Genomic DNA, 15707 nt, shown 5'->3' with positions numbered 1-15707 from the left:
CATCCGTGCCATCTCTTGGAGTCCTCTCCGTCACCCTTAAGGACCAGCGGTTATCTTGCCTTCGCACTAGTTGTCCTGTGAACTACAGCGATTAATATTGAAGAAATTTCATTTTTCACCTTCAGTCAAAATTCGTACGAAGCTAAATCGGCCGGATACGGTCTCAATTTTTAAGGCGCAAGCCTTTAATGCCGCATACTGTCGTTAGCAGACGCGTCGGCAGCCGTGTCGACAGACGCGTCGGCAGGAGTGTCCACAGACGCGTCGGCAGCCGTGTCGACAGACGCGTCGGCACATTTGTCCGCCTTTCGGCGTCACTGCTTAAAAAGAAACTGCGCCGAGGGTGGGAATCGAACCAGGGCCTTCGGCATTTGAAGCGGAGAAGCTACCACTCTGCCACGAAGGCTCAAGGTTCCAGCATGAATAAAGGCGCATCTAGTGAATGCATGGGTTTCATAAATAAATTAAAGGAATTAAGTCAAGAAAGGAAAATAAGAAATAAATATAAGAAAATAAACAGAAATGAAATCAAAATAAAATCAAGATATGAAAAAATAAAAACAATAATAAGAAAAGGTGCGAACATTTTAATAAAAAATATGAAAAATAAAAAAGTAAATAAAGACAAACAGTGGGCCAGGAAACTCCTTCGCCTTGCAGCACTTTAGGCAGCCAAAGTGACCCCCGAGTTTTTTGCTGACTTTCACGAGCATCGTTCTCTGTGCGTCATCGTTGAATTTTATTTTGTCGTCTGAAACAAAAACTTGTCGCGACTTTTTTTTATTTACTTGCGTCATCATGGTACAGATATCTAAGCACGGCCGAAAAAATCCCGCAGTCTCGTCACGATGAAGGCTACCAGAATTCCGCTACATTCTTATCTGCCTTGAAAATGAAAACTCGTTTCCAGCAAGAGAAGAAAGACGCAGTTTTAAGCATGAAATGCTTTTTAGCTCCCGTTGTCGGCAGTGTGGTGACGTCACGCTGAGACCGAGAGCCAACATCCGGGCACTGAATTCCACTCATCCGGGCATTGAAACGACAGCATCCGGGCACCGTACGAGATTTAACGAGACTCTCTAAGCCCTTATACAGGACCGGCATGCAAGCGCTGGTAGCTTCGCGCCGAACGGGTGGTGGCGTTCCTCCCTTCCTGCACGGTGCGGTTCCGCTGTCCACCGAGATGACAGAATTACTGCGCCATTTCCTTTCCTCAAAAAAAGCCTTGCGTTCAAAGGGCAAGGCATCGCGCCGAACGGGTGGTGGCGTTCCGTGGACTGCCTGGCAGCGCTACATCACGCTGTCGCGTTCCACTCTTAAATGCGAAGCTTAAGTGTCATTAATTAGTAGTTAATTAGTATTTAGTCACTAATCAGTAATTAGTCACTGATTAGTAATTTGTCATTACTACGCCATCAGTTATGAGTGACGTAATCCAGTGGTGATGTCACCAGTGTCCCATAGGCAAAGTGTTGCGGAAAACGCTTTCGCCTCTACGCACTTTATACAGTTCCGAACGCGCTGCATACGTTCTTGTCAGGCCTGCGTCTCGCCGTGTGCGCGTACGCTTCGTGTTATGCCCGTAAACATTTCATGCTCACTCTACTCTCGGTTACGGGAGAGGCAGAGATTTTTTTTCAATAACTGTTCAGTGATTGGACTGTAAAACATACCTTGCGTCGAGAGCAGGTTGCGGACACACCGTACTAGATCGCCGCTAGCACATGGCTAAATTTCAAATGCGGTGTGAGGGAAAGGAAAGGAGATGACTTGGAGGGAAAGAAGAGAGGGAGAAAGAGGTGCCGTAGTGGAGGGCTCCGGAATAATTTCGGCCACCTGGGGATCTCTACTTCCTCCAAATATATCACGCACCGTACTGACATCATTTAGTGCTCTGACGCCTTTCCCCTTCTTCGAAGAGAAGGAAGAGGAAAACTTTGCTAAGAAGAAGCCAAGCTTTTAGAGCGATGCTCGCTGGCGCCCGTTTCTGCGTTTCGCGGCGTCGCCATCACAGTTGTCCCTCGTAACCAGCAGTGGCTGTTTTAGAGCGCAGCTCTTTGGCGTCCGTTCCTGGGTTTCGCGTCGGCGTCGGCGTCGGCGTCGGCCTCGTAACCAGCTCCGCCCCCAATGTCACGCTTTTCAATTGGTCGAAATGCTCGTGACGTCACAGTTCGCGAATTTCAAATGGGGCCAATTGTACTTTGGCTAGTAACCATGCAACCAATCAAAGGGATCGTATAGTGATGCTGCAACTAAGTTGGACTGAGTTTAGGTAATTGCTTAATTAATCAATTAGCCTAATTAATATAGAGGAGAATGAAGAGGTCAGAAGAAAAGAAAAGAAAGACGCGCGCCGCAGCGACAACGGCGTCCGCGGAAGCAGACGCTGCTGAAAAAAACATAAGTACGAAGCAACGTTCCCTCCACCACCACGCACTTCCCCACTCAGTAAGACGTTGCTCGTTTCATATACGTTGTGTCGAACATCCTAGACAGTTCCAACAATTGACAGGTTAATGACAGAACACGATGGATAGAAATACAATAATATAAATATGAAATAGCCTAATTAACCTTTCTAGTTAGACCGCATAAATCAATAAAACCGAGAACGAAATTGGTCGAGTTGGGGAATCGAACCAGGGTCTCCGGAGTGCGATACGAGCACGCTAGCCACTCCGTAATGCCAGCTGAATGGTTTGGAATGAACAAAGGCGCATCTAGCTAATAAGGCGTCTTCGTTCACTCCCATCTTCCCCCTTTCGGCGAGGTGCAGGTGTCCACCCAGATATGCGAGAGAGATACATTTGCTTTCCTCAAAAAAAAAATACATTTACCGTCCAGCAAGGCGTACAGCCGAATTGGCGATGGCGTTCTGTGGACTCCTGGCAGCGTTGCAAGACGCTGTCGCGTTCCACTCTTACAGGCGAAGCTTAACATGTTAACCACACATCAGTAACACACGCAGACAGCCAATGGACGCGTCATTCACTGGCAGCACTTGATTCATCATTCACAACCACATTCTTAACGTACGCTCCCTTGCCGCACATGCCAAGGACGTACACCACGATCACATTCTGCGCCATTCCTCTGTACTTTGCTTTGCTGAAACCTGGATGGATCCCGAAGAGCCTCTCGAAATCATAGATTTCCTATACTGCTGTGGTGCTCGCAGAGACCACAACAGAGCGGCGGGAGTCGCTATCTACTTGCGCACAGGTCTCTCTGCAATACCAGTCGAAATGTTTGGCACGTCACATGAAGTTGGCGATCTGTGCGCCGCAAAGTTGCCCAACGGCTTGCTGGTAGTAGCTGCCTACTTCGCCCCTGCCGCACTCACGAAAGACGTCGTGCACTTCCTGCAACTCGCATTAACCGTCCATCGATCCACACCGATGTTAGTAGTGGGGGACTTTAATGTTGACATAAAGACAAACAGCAATTTCCTAACACTTATGCGGGAGAACATCCCGTTCCTCTCGCTCGTAACGCGTCCCACGGCTGTGACAACCTCGCGAGGCACTTGTATAGATCTCGTCTTTGAGAATCAAGCATTGCTGTACCAAGTCGAACATATATCAGTCTATTTCTCCGACCACAAAGCTTCCTTCATGACTGTCAAGAACTGTTAGTGGAGTCTTTGTTAAAGGAATACGTGTGAAAAATAAAAAAAAAATTCTGTGATAGCGCATACATGTGTTGCTCGATTTCTTTGCCTCAATCTATCGAAAAGGTGAAACAGCTTTTTTGCTGCGCTCAAATTTCGCATTAGGAAGTAACGTAATCGTCGGTAATTTTTTTGCTGTTGCGACTGAAGGAAGGATGAAAAGGAAAGTGCACGGGCCTGCCCACTGGCTCGAGCTGAGCCACAATCAATGCCACGTGCAGATAGAGGAGAGTAAAAGATGTGACAGGAAAGATTTTTAAAAGAACACACGCGCGTCACAACAACCGCGTCCGCCGAAGCGACGACGCCAGTTGTTACAGATACCCCTTCAGCAGTGGAGACCTTAGACGCCCTTTAAGCTGCTAAACCAATGGAGCGGGAGTTTGGAAAGCTCCCCCTTACTCTGCCTCTTGGAACAGTGGACGCCTCAATCGTGCCTACGTGGCGTAGTGACAGGTGTGCACTGCATGCGTTGACATTGACAACCCTGTGCCAGGAACGCGACGCGGAAGCCATAGGACGTCGGCGTTCATTGGGTTTATTGGCGTTGGCGATGGCGTTTTACGCTGTAAACATTTTAAGGAAAAGATGTGCGCATAACTGGCTCCCTGGGTCAACTCAGAAAGTTTTTTTTTTTTTTTTCAATTGTGCAAAGTCACATGGAACACCCAGGCCTGTACAAAGCCCTGTTAACACGAGCTGTACGAGAGGGTCTGCGCGTTTCCCCGTCCCGTTTTCCATTCAAAATCGAAGGGTCAGAGGTTCGATGACTAATTACCGCAATTTTCTTTTCAACGCCTTTCATTAAGTTGACGGCCACACCTGTGGCTCAGTGGTTCTGGCGCTCGACTGCTGGCCCTAAACACGCGGGTTCGATCCCGGCCGCGGTGGCCGGATTTCGATGGAGGTGAAATTCTGGAGGCCCGTGTACTGTATGATATCAGTGCACATTAAAGAACCCCAGCTGGTCGAAATTTCCGGAGCCCTCAACTGTGGCGTTCCTCATAGCTTTTGGGCTTCACTCAGTCGCTTTCGAATTTCAAATATAAACTCCAACGTGTTTCGGGACTTAGGAAAGGAATTATCCCTTCAGTCACGGAATATCACCGTCCGCTTTACCTTCCAATGCGACAGCTTAGTTACCCTGGCATATCTTTGATATCATAAATCCGGGCTCACACGTTAATGCTTTCGCAGAGCTTGATCTGCGCATCCGGCGCAAAACCACAAAATTTAACGCAGCGCTCGCTGGCTGCCACGTTGGTAGTATGCTCTGTCGAGTTGCGCTTCAGGCGGATCATCATCTACGCCGCGGTAGCCATCCACCTGGAGGCCGCACGCTCACGAGCTACGCCCACTGGGCCAAGAGCCCCGAAAGCCGGGACCCTCGGATGTCGGTGAAATACCCGGCACCGAACGTTGTGAAACTCATCCACTATTTGTAATGTAAGCAGTTCCTTGCCTCGCAGCCAAACAAGAAGGAGGTGCAATGCGCGGGGCAAAGTGACCGTCGACGAAGGCACGCTGATCCAGAACTCGACAAGCGGAAGCAGCCCCCGTACAAAAAAATGTTTCGAGTACTCACGACAAGACGGAAGCAGATGGCTTTAAGCAGCTAACCGGGCTTGGGATTCGTCAAGAGGAGACCAGCAATAGGTCGGGCAGAGGGCTTCGTCAAGAAAAGAGCGGACGCAAATCAGGCGAAACCCTTCTTCGAGAGGAGAACAGCAGCACTGCTGGCCTGCGGCCCCGCGAGCTCCGGAGACTGTGCCAAGAGCGTTCCGGCCCAGCCTCGGAGACGCAGGGTGCTGGCGTCGTCGCGGACGCGGCGCTCATGCTCGGCGTTCGAAAACGCGACCTTCAAGCCCAAGGACGCTTACTTTAGAAAACGCGCAGCTTGGTCACGTGAACACGGCGTTCGAAAACGCGGCAGTCAACGCACTAAGTCATCTTTCCGTCGCACTAGATGTCCTGTGAACTACAGCCATAAATATTCTTTAAAGTTCTTTTTTAAACTTTAGAATCAAAATTCGCACGAAGCTAAATCGGCTGAAAAGATACGGTCTGAATTTTTTGCTGACTTGTCCGAGCACCGTTCTCTGTGCGTGATCGTTGAGCTTTTTTCTAAATAACAGCGCGAACTTGGACGAGGGCAGAAGGAAGACACATAGACTGGCGCTGACTTGTAGCTGGAATTTTTATTGCTTAGACAGTGAAAATAAATGGGTGGCCACCAATCAAAGAAAAACAACACACTCAGTCATACACACTCAATCATGACATTTATGGCGCCAAACGCTATACCACCTACATGTAGTTAAAAAATACGATTCTTTAGAGGAAAGTGACAAAGCAGGGCTTGACGCAAGATTCTGCTGAGTGGGTGATTTGTTTGGCTTCAATGATTTCACGCGTTAGCTGATTTTTGTGTTTACTTATGACCTTGGTTTTCTCGGCGACTGACAATTTCCGCTCTCACAATCTCTGCAATGAATGCCTAGATGTCCTTTCACGATGTTATGCACGATGTGTTCATTGAGCCGTTGGTTTAGGCGTCTGCCCGTCTGGCCAACATATTGCTTGCCACATATTGCTGCGCAAGCAATATTGCGATGCCCGCAATATTGCTTGGGCAGGAAAGTGGAATGACATAGACACGTTCTTGGCAAGCCACGAAACGGTTCTCGTGATTAGTGGTACATTCTTGTGTGACGTATTGTAAGTTAAATTTCTTACATATCTTGCCTAGCTTATCGGAAGCCCTAGAAGACAACCCTAACTTTTGCGCGTTTACCAATCTTTTTCAGCCTGTGTGCGAAACGATGAATGTAAGGCGTTCAAGCGGATGCTTGGGCGAGTTGGTACGACATTTTACCGACTCAACCAAGCATCCGCTTTAACGTTGAGCATTTCGTTTGTCGCCGGAAACAAAAACGTGTCCTGAAATTTTTTTATCATTTATTTGCGCCATCAAGCAAAAAATCATGCAGTGTCGTCACGATGAAGGCTACGAGAATTCCGCTACATATTTATGGGCCTTCAAAATGAAAACTAGTTTTCAGCAAATGAAAGACGCAGTTAAGCTCTCACTTTTCAATGAAAACCTCCAACGCGCCGCGACGGAAAGGAGATAACTTGGAGTGAAAGAAGAAAGGGGGAAAGAGGTGCCGTAGTGGAGGGTCATGGGAAGTAGCGGGGCCAGTTGGTTCATTTTTCAACTTAAAACAGTGCAACTTAACTTACAAACAGTGCTGTGTATGTGTGTTTCTCGACTGTGTCCTGTCCCTGCGCACTGTTTTAAGTAGTGGAGGGCTCCGGAATAATTTCGGCCACCCGGGGATCTCTAGCCTGCACTGACATCACGCAGAGCGCTAACATCACTCAGTACTCGGACGCCTTTCGCTAGTTGCGAAGAGGAGGAGGAGGAGGAGGAGGAGGAGGAAAACATTTTAAAAAAATCTCTACCGCTCCCGTAAGCGAGAGTAGAGTAAGCATGAAATGTTTACGGGCCTAATGTCATCTCGGTGGACACCCGAACCGCACCGTACAGGAAGGGAGGAACGCCACCACCCGTTCAGCGCAATGCCTTGCCATTTGAACGCAAGGTTTTTTGAGGAAAGGAAATGGCGCAGTAATTCTCTGCCATCTCGGTGGACACCCGAACCGCACCGTAAAAGAAGGGAGGAACGCCACCACCCGTTCGGCGCGATGCCTTGCCCTTTGAACGCAGCGCTTCTCCCCCGGATCACGTATGACAACGAAGTGTAACGTGGCATTTATGTGCTTTTTGCACGCGTTATTAGAAAACGGAAATTATAATTCCGTGCATTATCAAACCCACAGCTCCACTGATATTTTGATAAACATTGAGAAGGCACTGGCAGCAGTTATTTTTTGTCTCATTTGGAGACCAACCGGCGCTTGCATGCCGGTCGCGTAGGAGGGCTTAGAGAGTCTCGTTAAATCTCGTTAAGTCTCGTACGGTGCCCGGATATTCTCGTTTCAGAGCCCGGATGACTGGAATTCCGTGCCCGGATGAGTGGATTTCAGTGCCCGGATGACTGGAATTCAGTGCCCGGATGAGTGGATTTCAGTGCCCGGATGACTGGAATTCAGTGCCCGGATGACTGGAATTCAGTGCCCGGATGAGTGGATTTCAGTGCCCGGATGATGGCTCTCGGTCTCGGCGTGACGTCACCACACTGCCGACAACGGGAGCTAAAAGCATTTCATGCTTAAAAGACGAGCTTTTAGAGGGTGTATCTGTCCTCGCTTCGGCGAGCTGTTGCGACTGAAGGACGGATGAAAAGGAAAGTGCACGGGCCTGCCCACTGGCTCGAGGTGAGCCACAATCGCTGCCACGTGCAGACCGTGGACAGTTGAAAATATGACAGGAAAGAGTGCAAGAATAGACGCGCGTCTCAACAACCGCGTCCGCCGAAGCGACGACGCCAGTTTTAAGGCGAAAGCCTGTAATGGCTCATACTGTCGTGACCAAGACATGTTAGCAAATAGTCCGCGTTTCATATTGGTCGAAATGGTCGTGACGTCACTGCGCGCGAATTCTGACGGGTGTCTACCGAAATATGTGACAGTTACTGCGAAATTTCCTTTCCTCAAATACAATTTTCGACTGGTGTCCACTGTGATATGTGAGACAGTTATTGTTGTTGTTGTTGTCCTCTAAATAATGGCGTGAGACAGTTACTGCATAATTTCCTTTCCTCAAATACAATTTTCCTTTTCTTCGTTACGGCTTCTCTTTCTCCTCTTGCACTCCACTTCCTCCCTTCCTGTAGGGTGCGGTTCAGGTGTCCACCGAGATTACAGAGAATTACAGCGCAATTTCCTTTCCTCAAAAAGCATTGCGTTCAAAGGGCAACGCATCGCGCCGAACGGGTGGTGGCGTTCCGTGGACTCCCCCACAGCGCTACAACACGCTGTCGCATTCCACTCCTAAAGGCAAGGATTAGGCGCCATTGATTGGCAGTTAATTAATGCACCAACAGAATGTGAAGTGAACAATAGCGTGGCAGAATGCAGCGCTCAGGCTTTCGCCTTTCATCACTTTAGCCGGTAAAGTTCCGCGTAATTTTTCCTTAAGGCCCTTACGGCACGGTTCGGGTATCTACCGAGATATGAGAAAGACAGGCGTCGTTTCCTTTCCTTTAAACCAATTTTCTTTTCATTTTCCTTCCCTTACGGCGAGGTTTGGGTGTCCACCGATATACGAGTTTCCTGGCGCAGTTTGTCTATTTTTTTAGTTGTGATATTTTCTGTTTTTTTCGTTCCTGCGCCTATTTTCATTCTTTTTTTTTTATTACAGAGTCGGCGGCCACCTGCGCTGCGCGTGACCACTCGGTTTCGCGCATGCGCAGAACATGGCTTTTGCAGAACCCGGCATACGCGAACCTCGTCTCCGACCCTCGTAGTGAAACTTTTCGCTTCGAAACTTGATGTCGAGTTTTTTAGAGCGCTGCTCTTTGGTGTCCGTTTCTGCGCGCGGCGTCGCCATCGCCCTTGTCCGTTGTAGCCCGCAGTGGACACCCTAGTCGCCCTTTACGCTGCAAAACCAATGGTTTGGTTTGGTTTGGTTTATGGTGTTTAACGTCCCAAAGCGACTCAGGCTATGAGAGACGCCGTAGTGGAGGGCTCCGGAAATTTCGACCACCTGGGGTTCTTTAACGTGCACTGACATCGCACAGCACACGGGCCTCGAGAATTCCTCCTCCAAAGAAATTCAACCGCCGCGGCCGGGATCGAACCCGCGTCTTTCGGGTCAGCAGCCGAGCACCACAACCACTGAGCCACCGCGGCGGCCAATACCAATGGAACGGACGCTTGAAGTAAAGGAAGAGTTAGGGAGTAGGAGGTGGGGGATAGATAGATGTGGAGCATCAGTGGTCGATCTTCCCTATTCCAGGATCCCGTTGGCCTCCGCCGCTGCTTTGGACCTCGTCACCAGCATAAGCTGTGTGCTAGGGTCGGAGTCGGTCAGGGGGGCCTCCCACTGCTCTAGACTACGGCTATTTATCTTTGGTAATATGGTAATAAAGGGTTTTTTTTACAGCCCCAGGTGGCGTGGTGCGTTGTGGCGTAGCCACCACACCACACGCACTCTTTCCCGTATCTGTTCGGACACATTTATATGGTGTAAACTTGGCAGGCGGCCTTGCTAGCTAACGCCAATAAAAAATAAGCTCTGCATCTTGCCTTCCCGTGTTCCGACTTGCACCGGCCAAAGGGGAACCACTTTCTGGTTCGCACAAACCGGGAGAGGCCCCTGACACTGCGGCCGTTAATGGAGGGCTCTGTACTTAGTAGCATACTGACAGCCGTCCACAGGGTTCCAAGAACAGTTTCCCGCTGTCGTAAGCTGGGGACGTACATACATGCCACACACGAACGAGCAAAGGCCGGGGATGATGGTAGTCTCAAAGCCTCTGCACATCGTGAAGTGGCGGACCTAGACTGGGAATGTCGATAGAGGTATACGTACTACCACTACCTCTCCGCACCGCAGTCTTCGGCGCAGCGGCTCGACCTGCCAATACTCGTGGCGTAGGATCCTTTGAGCTGGACCCTAAGCTCGGGGACAGCGTCTGCGTGACAGCAGCAGCGGCGTGTTAGGCCACAAATACGAGTCAGGGTACTTGCGTTAACCCGTTTGTTTTCGGCTGTCTCGCACGCGCACGAGGAGCTTACACGGTTAGGGAGTTGCCCTTTCCTCATATCTTCTGCTGCGACACAGAAAGTTGTCCAGAGTATGGCGGTCCGCCATACGGTGCACGCCAAACCTGCACCGCATGGCCGCGTGCGTTCGTTCCACCGCCGACTTTCGGACGCACGTCTTAACGGCGTGTATATCATAGAGTTACCGCCTCCCTCTCAGAAACGAAATGGCCAACCTGGGCTGCAACGCTTACGGTGGAGGGTCCAACCCTCCTGCCTCCCATACGACGACTTGCACAAACAGCTCGCCATTGTCTGGTGCTGGAACAGGGCGTAGTGTGGACATATATTCGTGCAACTACGCGCGTATAAAACGGATATTCTTGGGCGCACATGGTGTCGCCATGGGCGTTGGTTTGTAATAAGCGGCTGCGTTGCTCTCTGGGAAAAATGTTCGCTGCTCCTTTACACAGTGATCCTAGTTTAATGACCGCACATTATTTGAGGGCGTTGCCTCGACTCGGGTATTTAGGTTTTACAGCGTCGACGTCAGCGTCCGCAAGCCAGGCGTGGTGACCTTGGTAACGCGCAAATTTGGTGCCGCGGTAGTGGCACCAAGGTATGGCTATTCGGTGAATACCGGTGGCTATGCCTTGCAATAAAGTCGGAAGGATAATGAGTAACCGAACAGCACTGGCCGGCACAGCATGTGGAAATCCGCTTTGTTCTGATGTATCGCGCCGTCGCATGGCCACCAGCGACAATGTGAGGAGCAGACGTATGGCTTTATGGCATGCTCGATAGATACATCTCCCTCCAGCTTGAAAATAGTTACAGTACACACAAATACAAACTAAACATAATTTCAAAGAAACTACATTACAAATCTTAGCAGGTGACACAGGATACAAGGATTTTAGACTCATACTGAACAGAAACTCCTCGCCCATTTAGACACACTACTTGCATTTAATGTTCCCTGCCACGCAGGCACTACAAGTGGCCTTGCAATCTGCCAAAGCGTGGTAGCAATCTTCTGCACATCCGAGGGACGTGCATGGCCGCTCTAGAATTGTCGCTGTTGGTCTGCTCCGAGGACGTGAGACGCTGAGGGACTTCTTGCATTAGTCAAGGCTCGTTCAAGGGGGAGGTAGAAACTTTAATCAAAGGTCGTCTGTTTGTACAACGTTGCTCTTGTTTTCGACGCGTCTTGACCGCGGATGAAATCGTCAGCCTTGAAACCAAAGTCGCACTTCGAGGACAGCTCTAGAAACTCTGTGACGAAGCTTTCCATTGATTCGCTTGTGAGCTTAATCCGCTGTCGTCCTAATCGATGGCGTTCGATGACGAAGTGAGGGTCCAGCACCGCCACTGCCGCGTCGAACAAGTAGCTGCTGGGGAGTGGTCGAGAAGTAACGGAATGAAATTGGTAGAAAAGGCTTTGTCCTTCAATCTGCTAACACTTCACACAACACTTTTTTTCACACATACAGTATGTACTACAGAGAGTGTATTTAGATATGAACTGAAGGAAAACACGCACGAAAAAATACATGTGTGGAAGGGTTTTGAAACCTTCCTCAATGAAGCAAACAATCAATAACTAGACGCTGGCTTCTTCATGCAAAGTCCATGGCACTTCAAAGTTGACAAGCTGCAACTCAGGGTGAGAGATTTTTGAAACCTCTCTAACAAACATGCACTGAACATGCGCTTCATTGTCTGCTCGTTGATGTCCTTGAACTTCGTTGAGTTTTCTTTGCCAGAATATGGTGTTCGTGAGGATGTGGAAGATTGCAGGTTGAATTTACACATACACTAAATAAAGGTATAAGCAAAAAACGAGGCGGCTTTTATAGGAAAGGAAACCAATTTCGGTATGGGCGTGAAAAAAGGAAAGAGACAAGAGAGCAACTCAACAACACACGGAAAAAACACACGGGAGAACTGAACAAAATCCTCGCGAAAAATACAGGAAAAAAAGTCAAAAAGGAAAGGCACACTAGTCTCTCATACGAGCATCAAGCGGGGACGACTGGCTGGGTGTCGGGCAGTCAGGCAGTCTGGGCGTTCCAGTGTCGATGCACTGTTGCCGGCGTTTCCCACGTTGGCCTTCAACGCCACCGCAGCGTCAGCGTCTGTGGGCTCCCAGCCCACGGTTCCCAGGTCTGGTAGCCCGGGTACGCCACGTAGGCACCAGAGGCGGCCTGTGTGGAGCAGCTGACGGATGGACGGAGAAGAGTGGCGCCTGGGCCTGGTGGTTGAGGCTTTCGACGACGGATGTCCGGGTCTGGTGGCCCGGACGTCTGCGGCTGAGGCCCAAGCCCGGAACTCGGGGAGCCAACAGAACTCGTCCACGTCCGTCGCCCACCGCGCTCTTCTCTTCTCTCCCACGTAATCCTCTTCTACCTGTCCCGGCGTACCCCTCCGCACGCGCTCCTCGTGCTTTGTCTTCTGCCTCACAATCGACGCCGGGTGGCGCTATCACCTTACAGTGTTCTTTTCGATGTTGAGCATTAGGTGACGAAGACTGAGGTAATCTGCGGATGTGGAGAAGAATGAAAATGGTTAGGCAATACATTTTTGGCCTTCTTGAGTCGTGAACGATCAATAATATAGCATTATGAAGGATGCGCATGAACACAGCATCTCTGCAATAGTACCGACCAGTGTCGGCCTTAAGGGTGTACTTGAGCAGCGGCACAGGGCATCTTGTGTAGCGAGTAAACGGTCGGTCGTCTCGGTACGAGTGCTATTATTTTAAGTCCGTCGCTGATGCGATCCTGCTTCCGTCCTTCAAAATGCTGAATACTCTTTGTTAGCCTCCACGTTTCTGCCCCATAGGTGAGTACCGGTAAGATACAGCTGTTGTATACTTATCTCTTGAGGGATATTGGTAAACTGCCATTCATGACCTGAGAGAACCTGCCATATGAGCTCCACCCCGTTCTTATCCTTCTAGTTATTTCTACCGTTAAAAGATACTTGGCTCTTAACATGCACGGCACGAGCGATGTAGCGATGCGCCGGGCGGTTCGTTGGGATGCGTGGTTAGCTTAGCCATTTTTTTTAATTTTTTGTCGAATGAAAAGGACAGCCACGAGGTTAGAAGAAGAGCAAGAACACGCACCTGATTCCAGAACTCCTCACAGATTCTTTCCGCCCACTTGACGCCGAGTTCCTGCTTTCTGGCCGGGTTCGAGACGTCGGCGCATTTAAGCAGCATTATTTGCACGGTCAGAGTGTCCTGCGAAGAGAGCGGCAAACGACAGTCTGCATGAAGGCCAGGAACCAAAAATTTTGAGTTGGTAGAACACTGGACGCGACACACGATGGTCGTGGGTTCTGGTCCCACCGGCTCCATGCGGTTGTTTTTGTTCTACTCGATAATCAATCGCTTTTCAGTCATAAAATTGATTTATCGATTTCCTATCATTAACATTACGAATTAAGGAAAGTTCGAAACATGTCCTTATGCTTTCTTTGGTTTCCGTGACCCTTCGCGTAGTTCATATCCCGCAGAGTCCGTCTTTTTCCCTTCTATGATCTTGGCGCTTGATGGCCTTAGCTGCCTATGTGCCATAAAGTCCATAAACTCAACAGCTTACGGAGCGCGTCGGTTCTGGCAGTCTTGATGCCATTTATGTAGCAAAACAGTTCCCTCACACAGCGGCCATTTTTACCGCTCCATCACGTTCCACGCGGCACTAGCGATAGTATGGGATGTTCAGTGTGCATCGTTAAGGACGAAAGTGCCACCGGTGAATGCTCTCAAGGTTAGCTAACGCAAAACGTAAATACTCGCGAAATTAAAAGATTGCACCACCGCCGCTGTAGCAGAGTTGGTAGAGCACGACGCGAATACGGAGGTCGAGGGTTCGGATTCCAGTGGGGCATGTGGTTGTTCTTTGGTCTACTTTCCAACCAAATTTTCTTTCATGCATAAAATTATTACGCTACTAATCTGCTATAGACCAACAACTAAATTTTTTTTAAAACAGTTTCCCAACGTTTACCATTGTTTCTCTGACTTATATCTTCCTTCATATGAGATGCAGCCATAGAGGTAAAACACAATTCAAGCCTGCCAGAACAATATGGCAAAGCAGGTTGAGCCCTGCCGTTTCACACTCCCGTGAAAGGTAGAAGTGTCGACGTGTGATGTAATTTCATACATTTTCGACCAAGCTTACCGTTAGTGAAACACTCTGATGTCTTCCATGTGCTCACTGTGTTGTGCCATATCCGTGGCAAGCATTAAATCAGTAATCATTTGCATTGCTTCGTCGTATGTTTGCCTCAGCATGTTCTTGAAGAGGTTGCTGTCGTCGTGCTGGTAAGGTCTCCTTGAAGGGTTCCGAGCGGTGCCAATTCTCCGCAACAGATCTGCGAGAAGGTCAGGTAAGTAGCTTTAGTGTTCATGAATACAGTGCACAGGGAGCCACAATGACCGTAACTAAAGGGAGGGCGGAGGAGAGGCACAATCAGTTCAAATTGTTCATATGATTTTCTGTGCAGAAAAAGTTACGACAGGTGTCCCCTCACCGCTGTTCATACTTCGCTCTCCCGGTCTCCCGGCATGCAGCATCAATACCTTAATTAGGCAGCTAACTGGGTTTCCAACAGTAATTATGTTTTGTACATAAACAGAAGGAGAAAAGTGCAACTGAAAATGTGCCAGTGACGTCTCACACGCCAGGTGGATTTACACAGAGCTCGAGTGCCCAGCAGTTACTCTATGAGAGTGCAGAAATGCCTTTTCACACCGCGTTAGCTTAGCCTGAAAACCAGCGGCGTACACTAAAAGAGTCCTCGTGCTACATGACCGCGGCATGGGCCCCAGCCAGGTGTCAAATTGAACAAAAACAGCCACTTCCAATTCCTCTCTGCGCAGCTCTCCGAGCTGAAACCTACAAAGATTGCAGAGTTCGCTTTTGAACAACAATTCCGCACTCATGTACTACAGCTGCTTCGGAATGAGAAACAGCTGGCGGGAAACATTGCATGGAATAATATGCACACGTACTTGTCCTTGGAAGCGAGGGCCAGCGGATGGTTACCCTCGGCTCCAAGCGACAAGTTGGAGCGGCCGCGGTGTTTCAGGTCGTGTACGTCCGCCACCACCATCAGCATCGACTTCTGATGTTGTTCAGGATTCCCTGCGGGAACACAAGCCAAGCCTCAGAAAGCACATCACAACTGTTATGGCGGACGTTGCGTGGACTATTTTTTTAACAGCCTCGACAGCCCCTTATGAGAAGCCGCCTAGAATGGGGGGCATTTAAGGAATAAAACTCAACGCAACTGAACCCCTATATGGCCCCGCATGTTTGACAGTCTGTATAGAAACTCGGCCATGTCTTGC

General features: G+C 49.4%; 1 long non-coding RNA gene across 1 annotated transcript; it reads right to left on the bottom strand.

Moving 5' to 3' along the window:
- Positions 1-12165: 12165 nt before the first annotated feature.
- On the bottom strand, positions 12166-15485 carry LOC149365639 (uncharacterized). Its single transcript, XR_016283040.1, has 4 exons — positions 15369-15485; positions 14536-14728; positions 13473-13589; positions 12166-12882 (listed from the first exon to the last, which is right to left on the bottom strand). It is a non-coding gene; the product is annotated as an uncharacterized LOC149365639 (long non-coding RNA).
- Positions 15486-15707: the final 222 nt, after the last annotated feature.

The sequence above is a fragment of the Amblyomma mixtum genome, chromosome 1, assembly GCF_055824585.1.
Source record: "Amblyomma mixtum isolate Tamu chromosome 1, ASM5582458v1, whole genome shotgun sequence".
Classification (NCBI taxonomy): domain Eukaryota; kingdom Metazoa; phylum Arthropoda; class Arachnida; order Ixodida; family Ixodidae; genus Amblyomma; species Amblyomma mixtum.
This window is presented reverse-complemented; position numbering and strand designations above follow the sequence as displayed.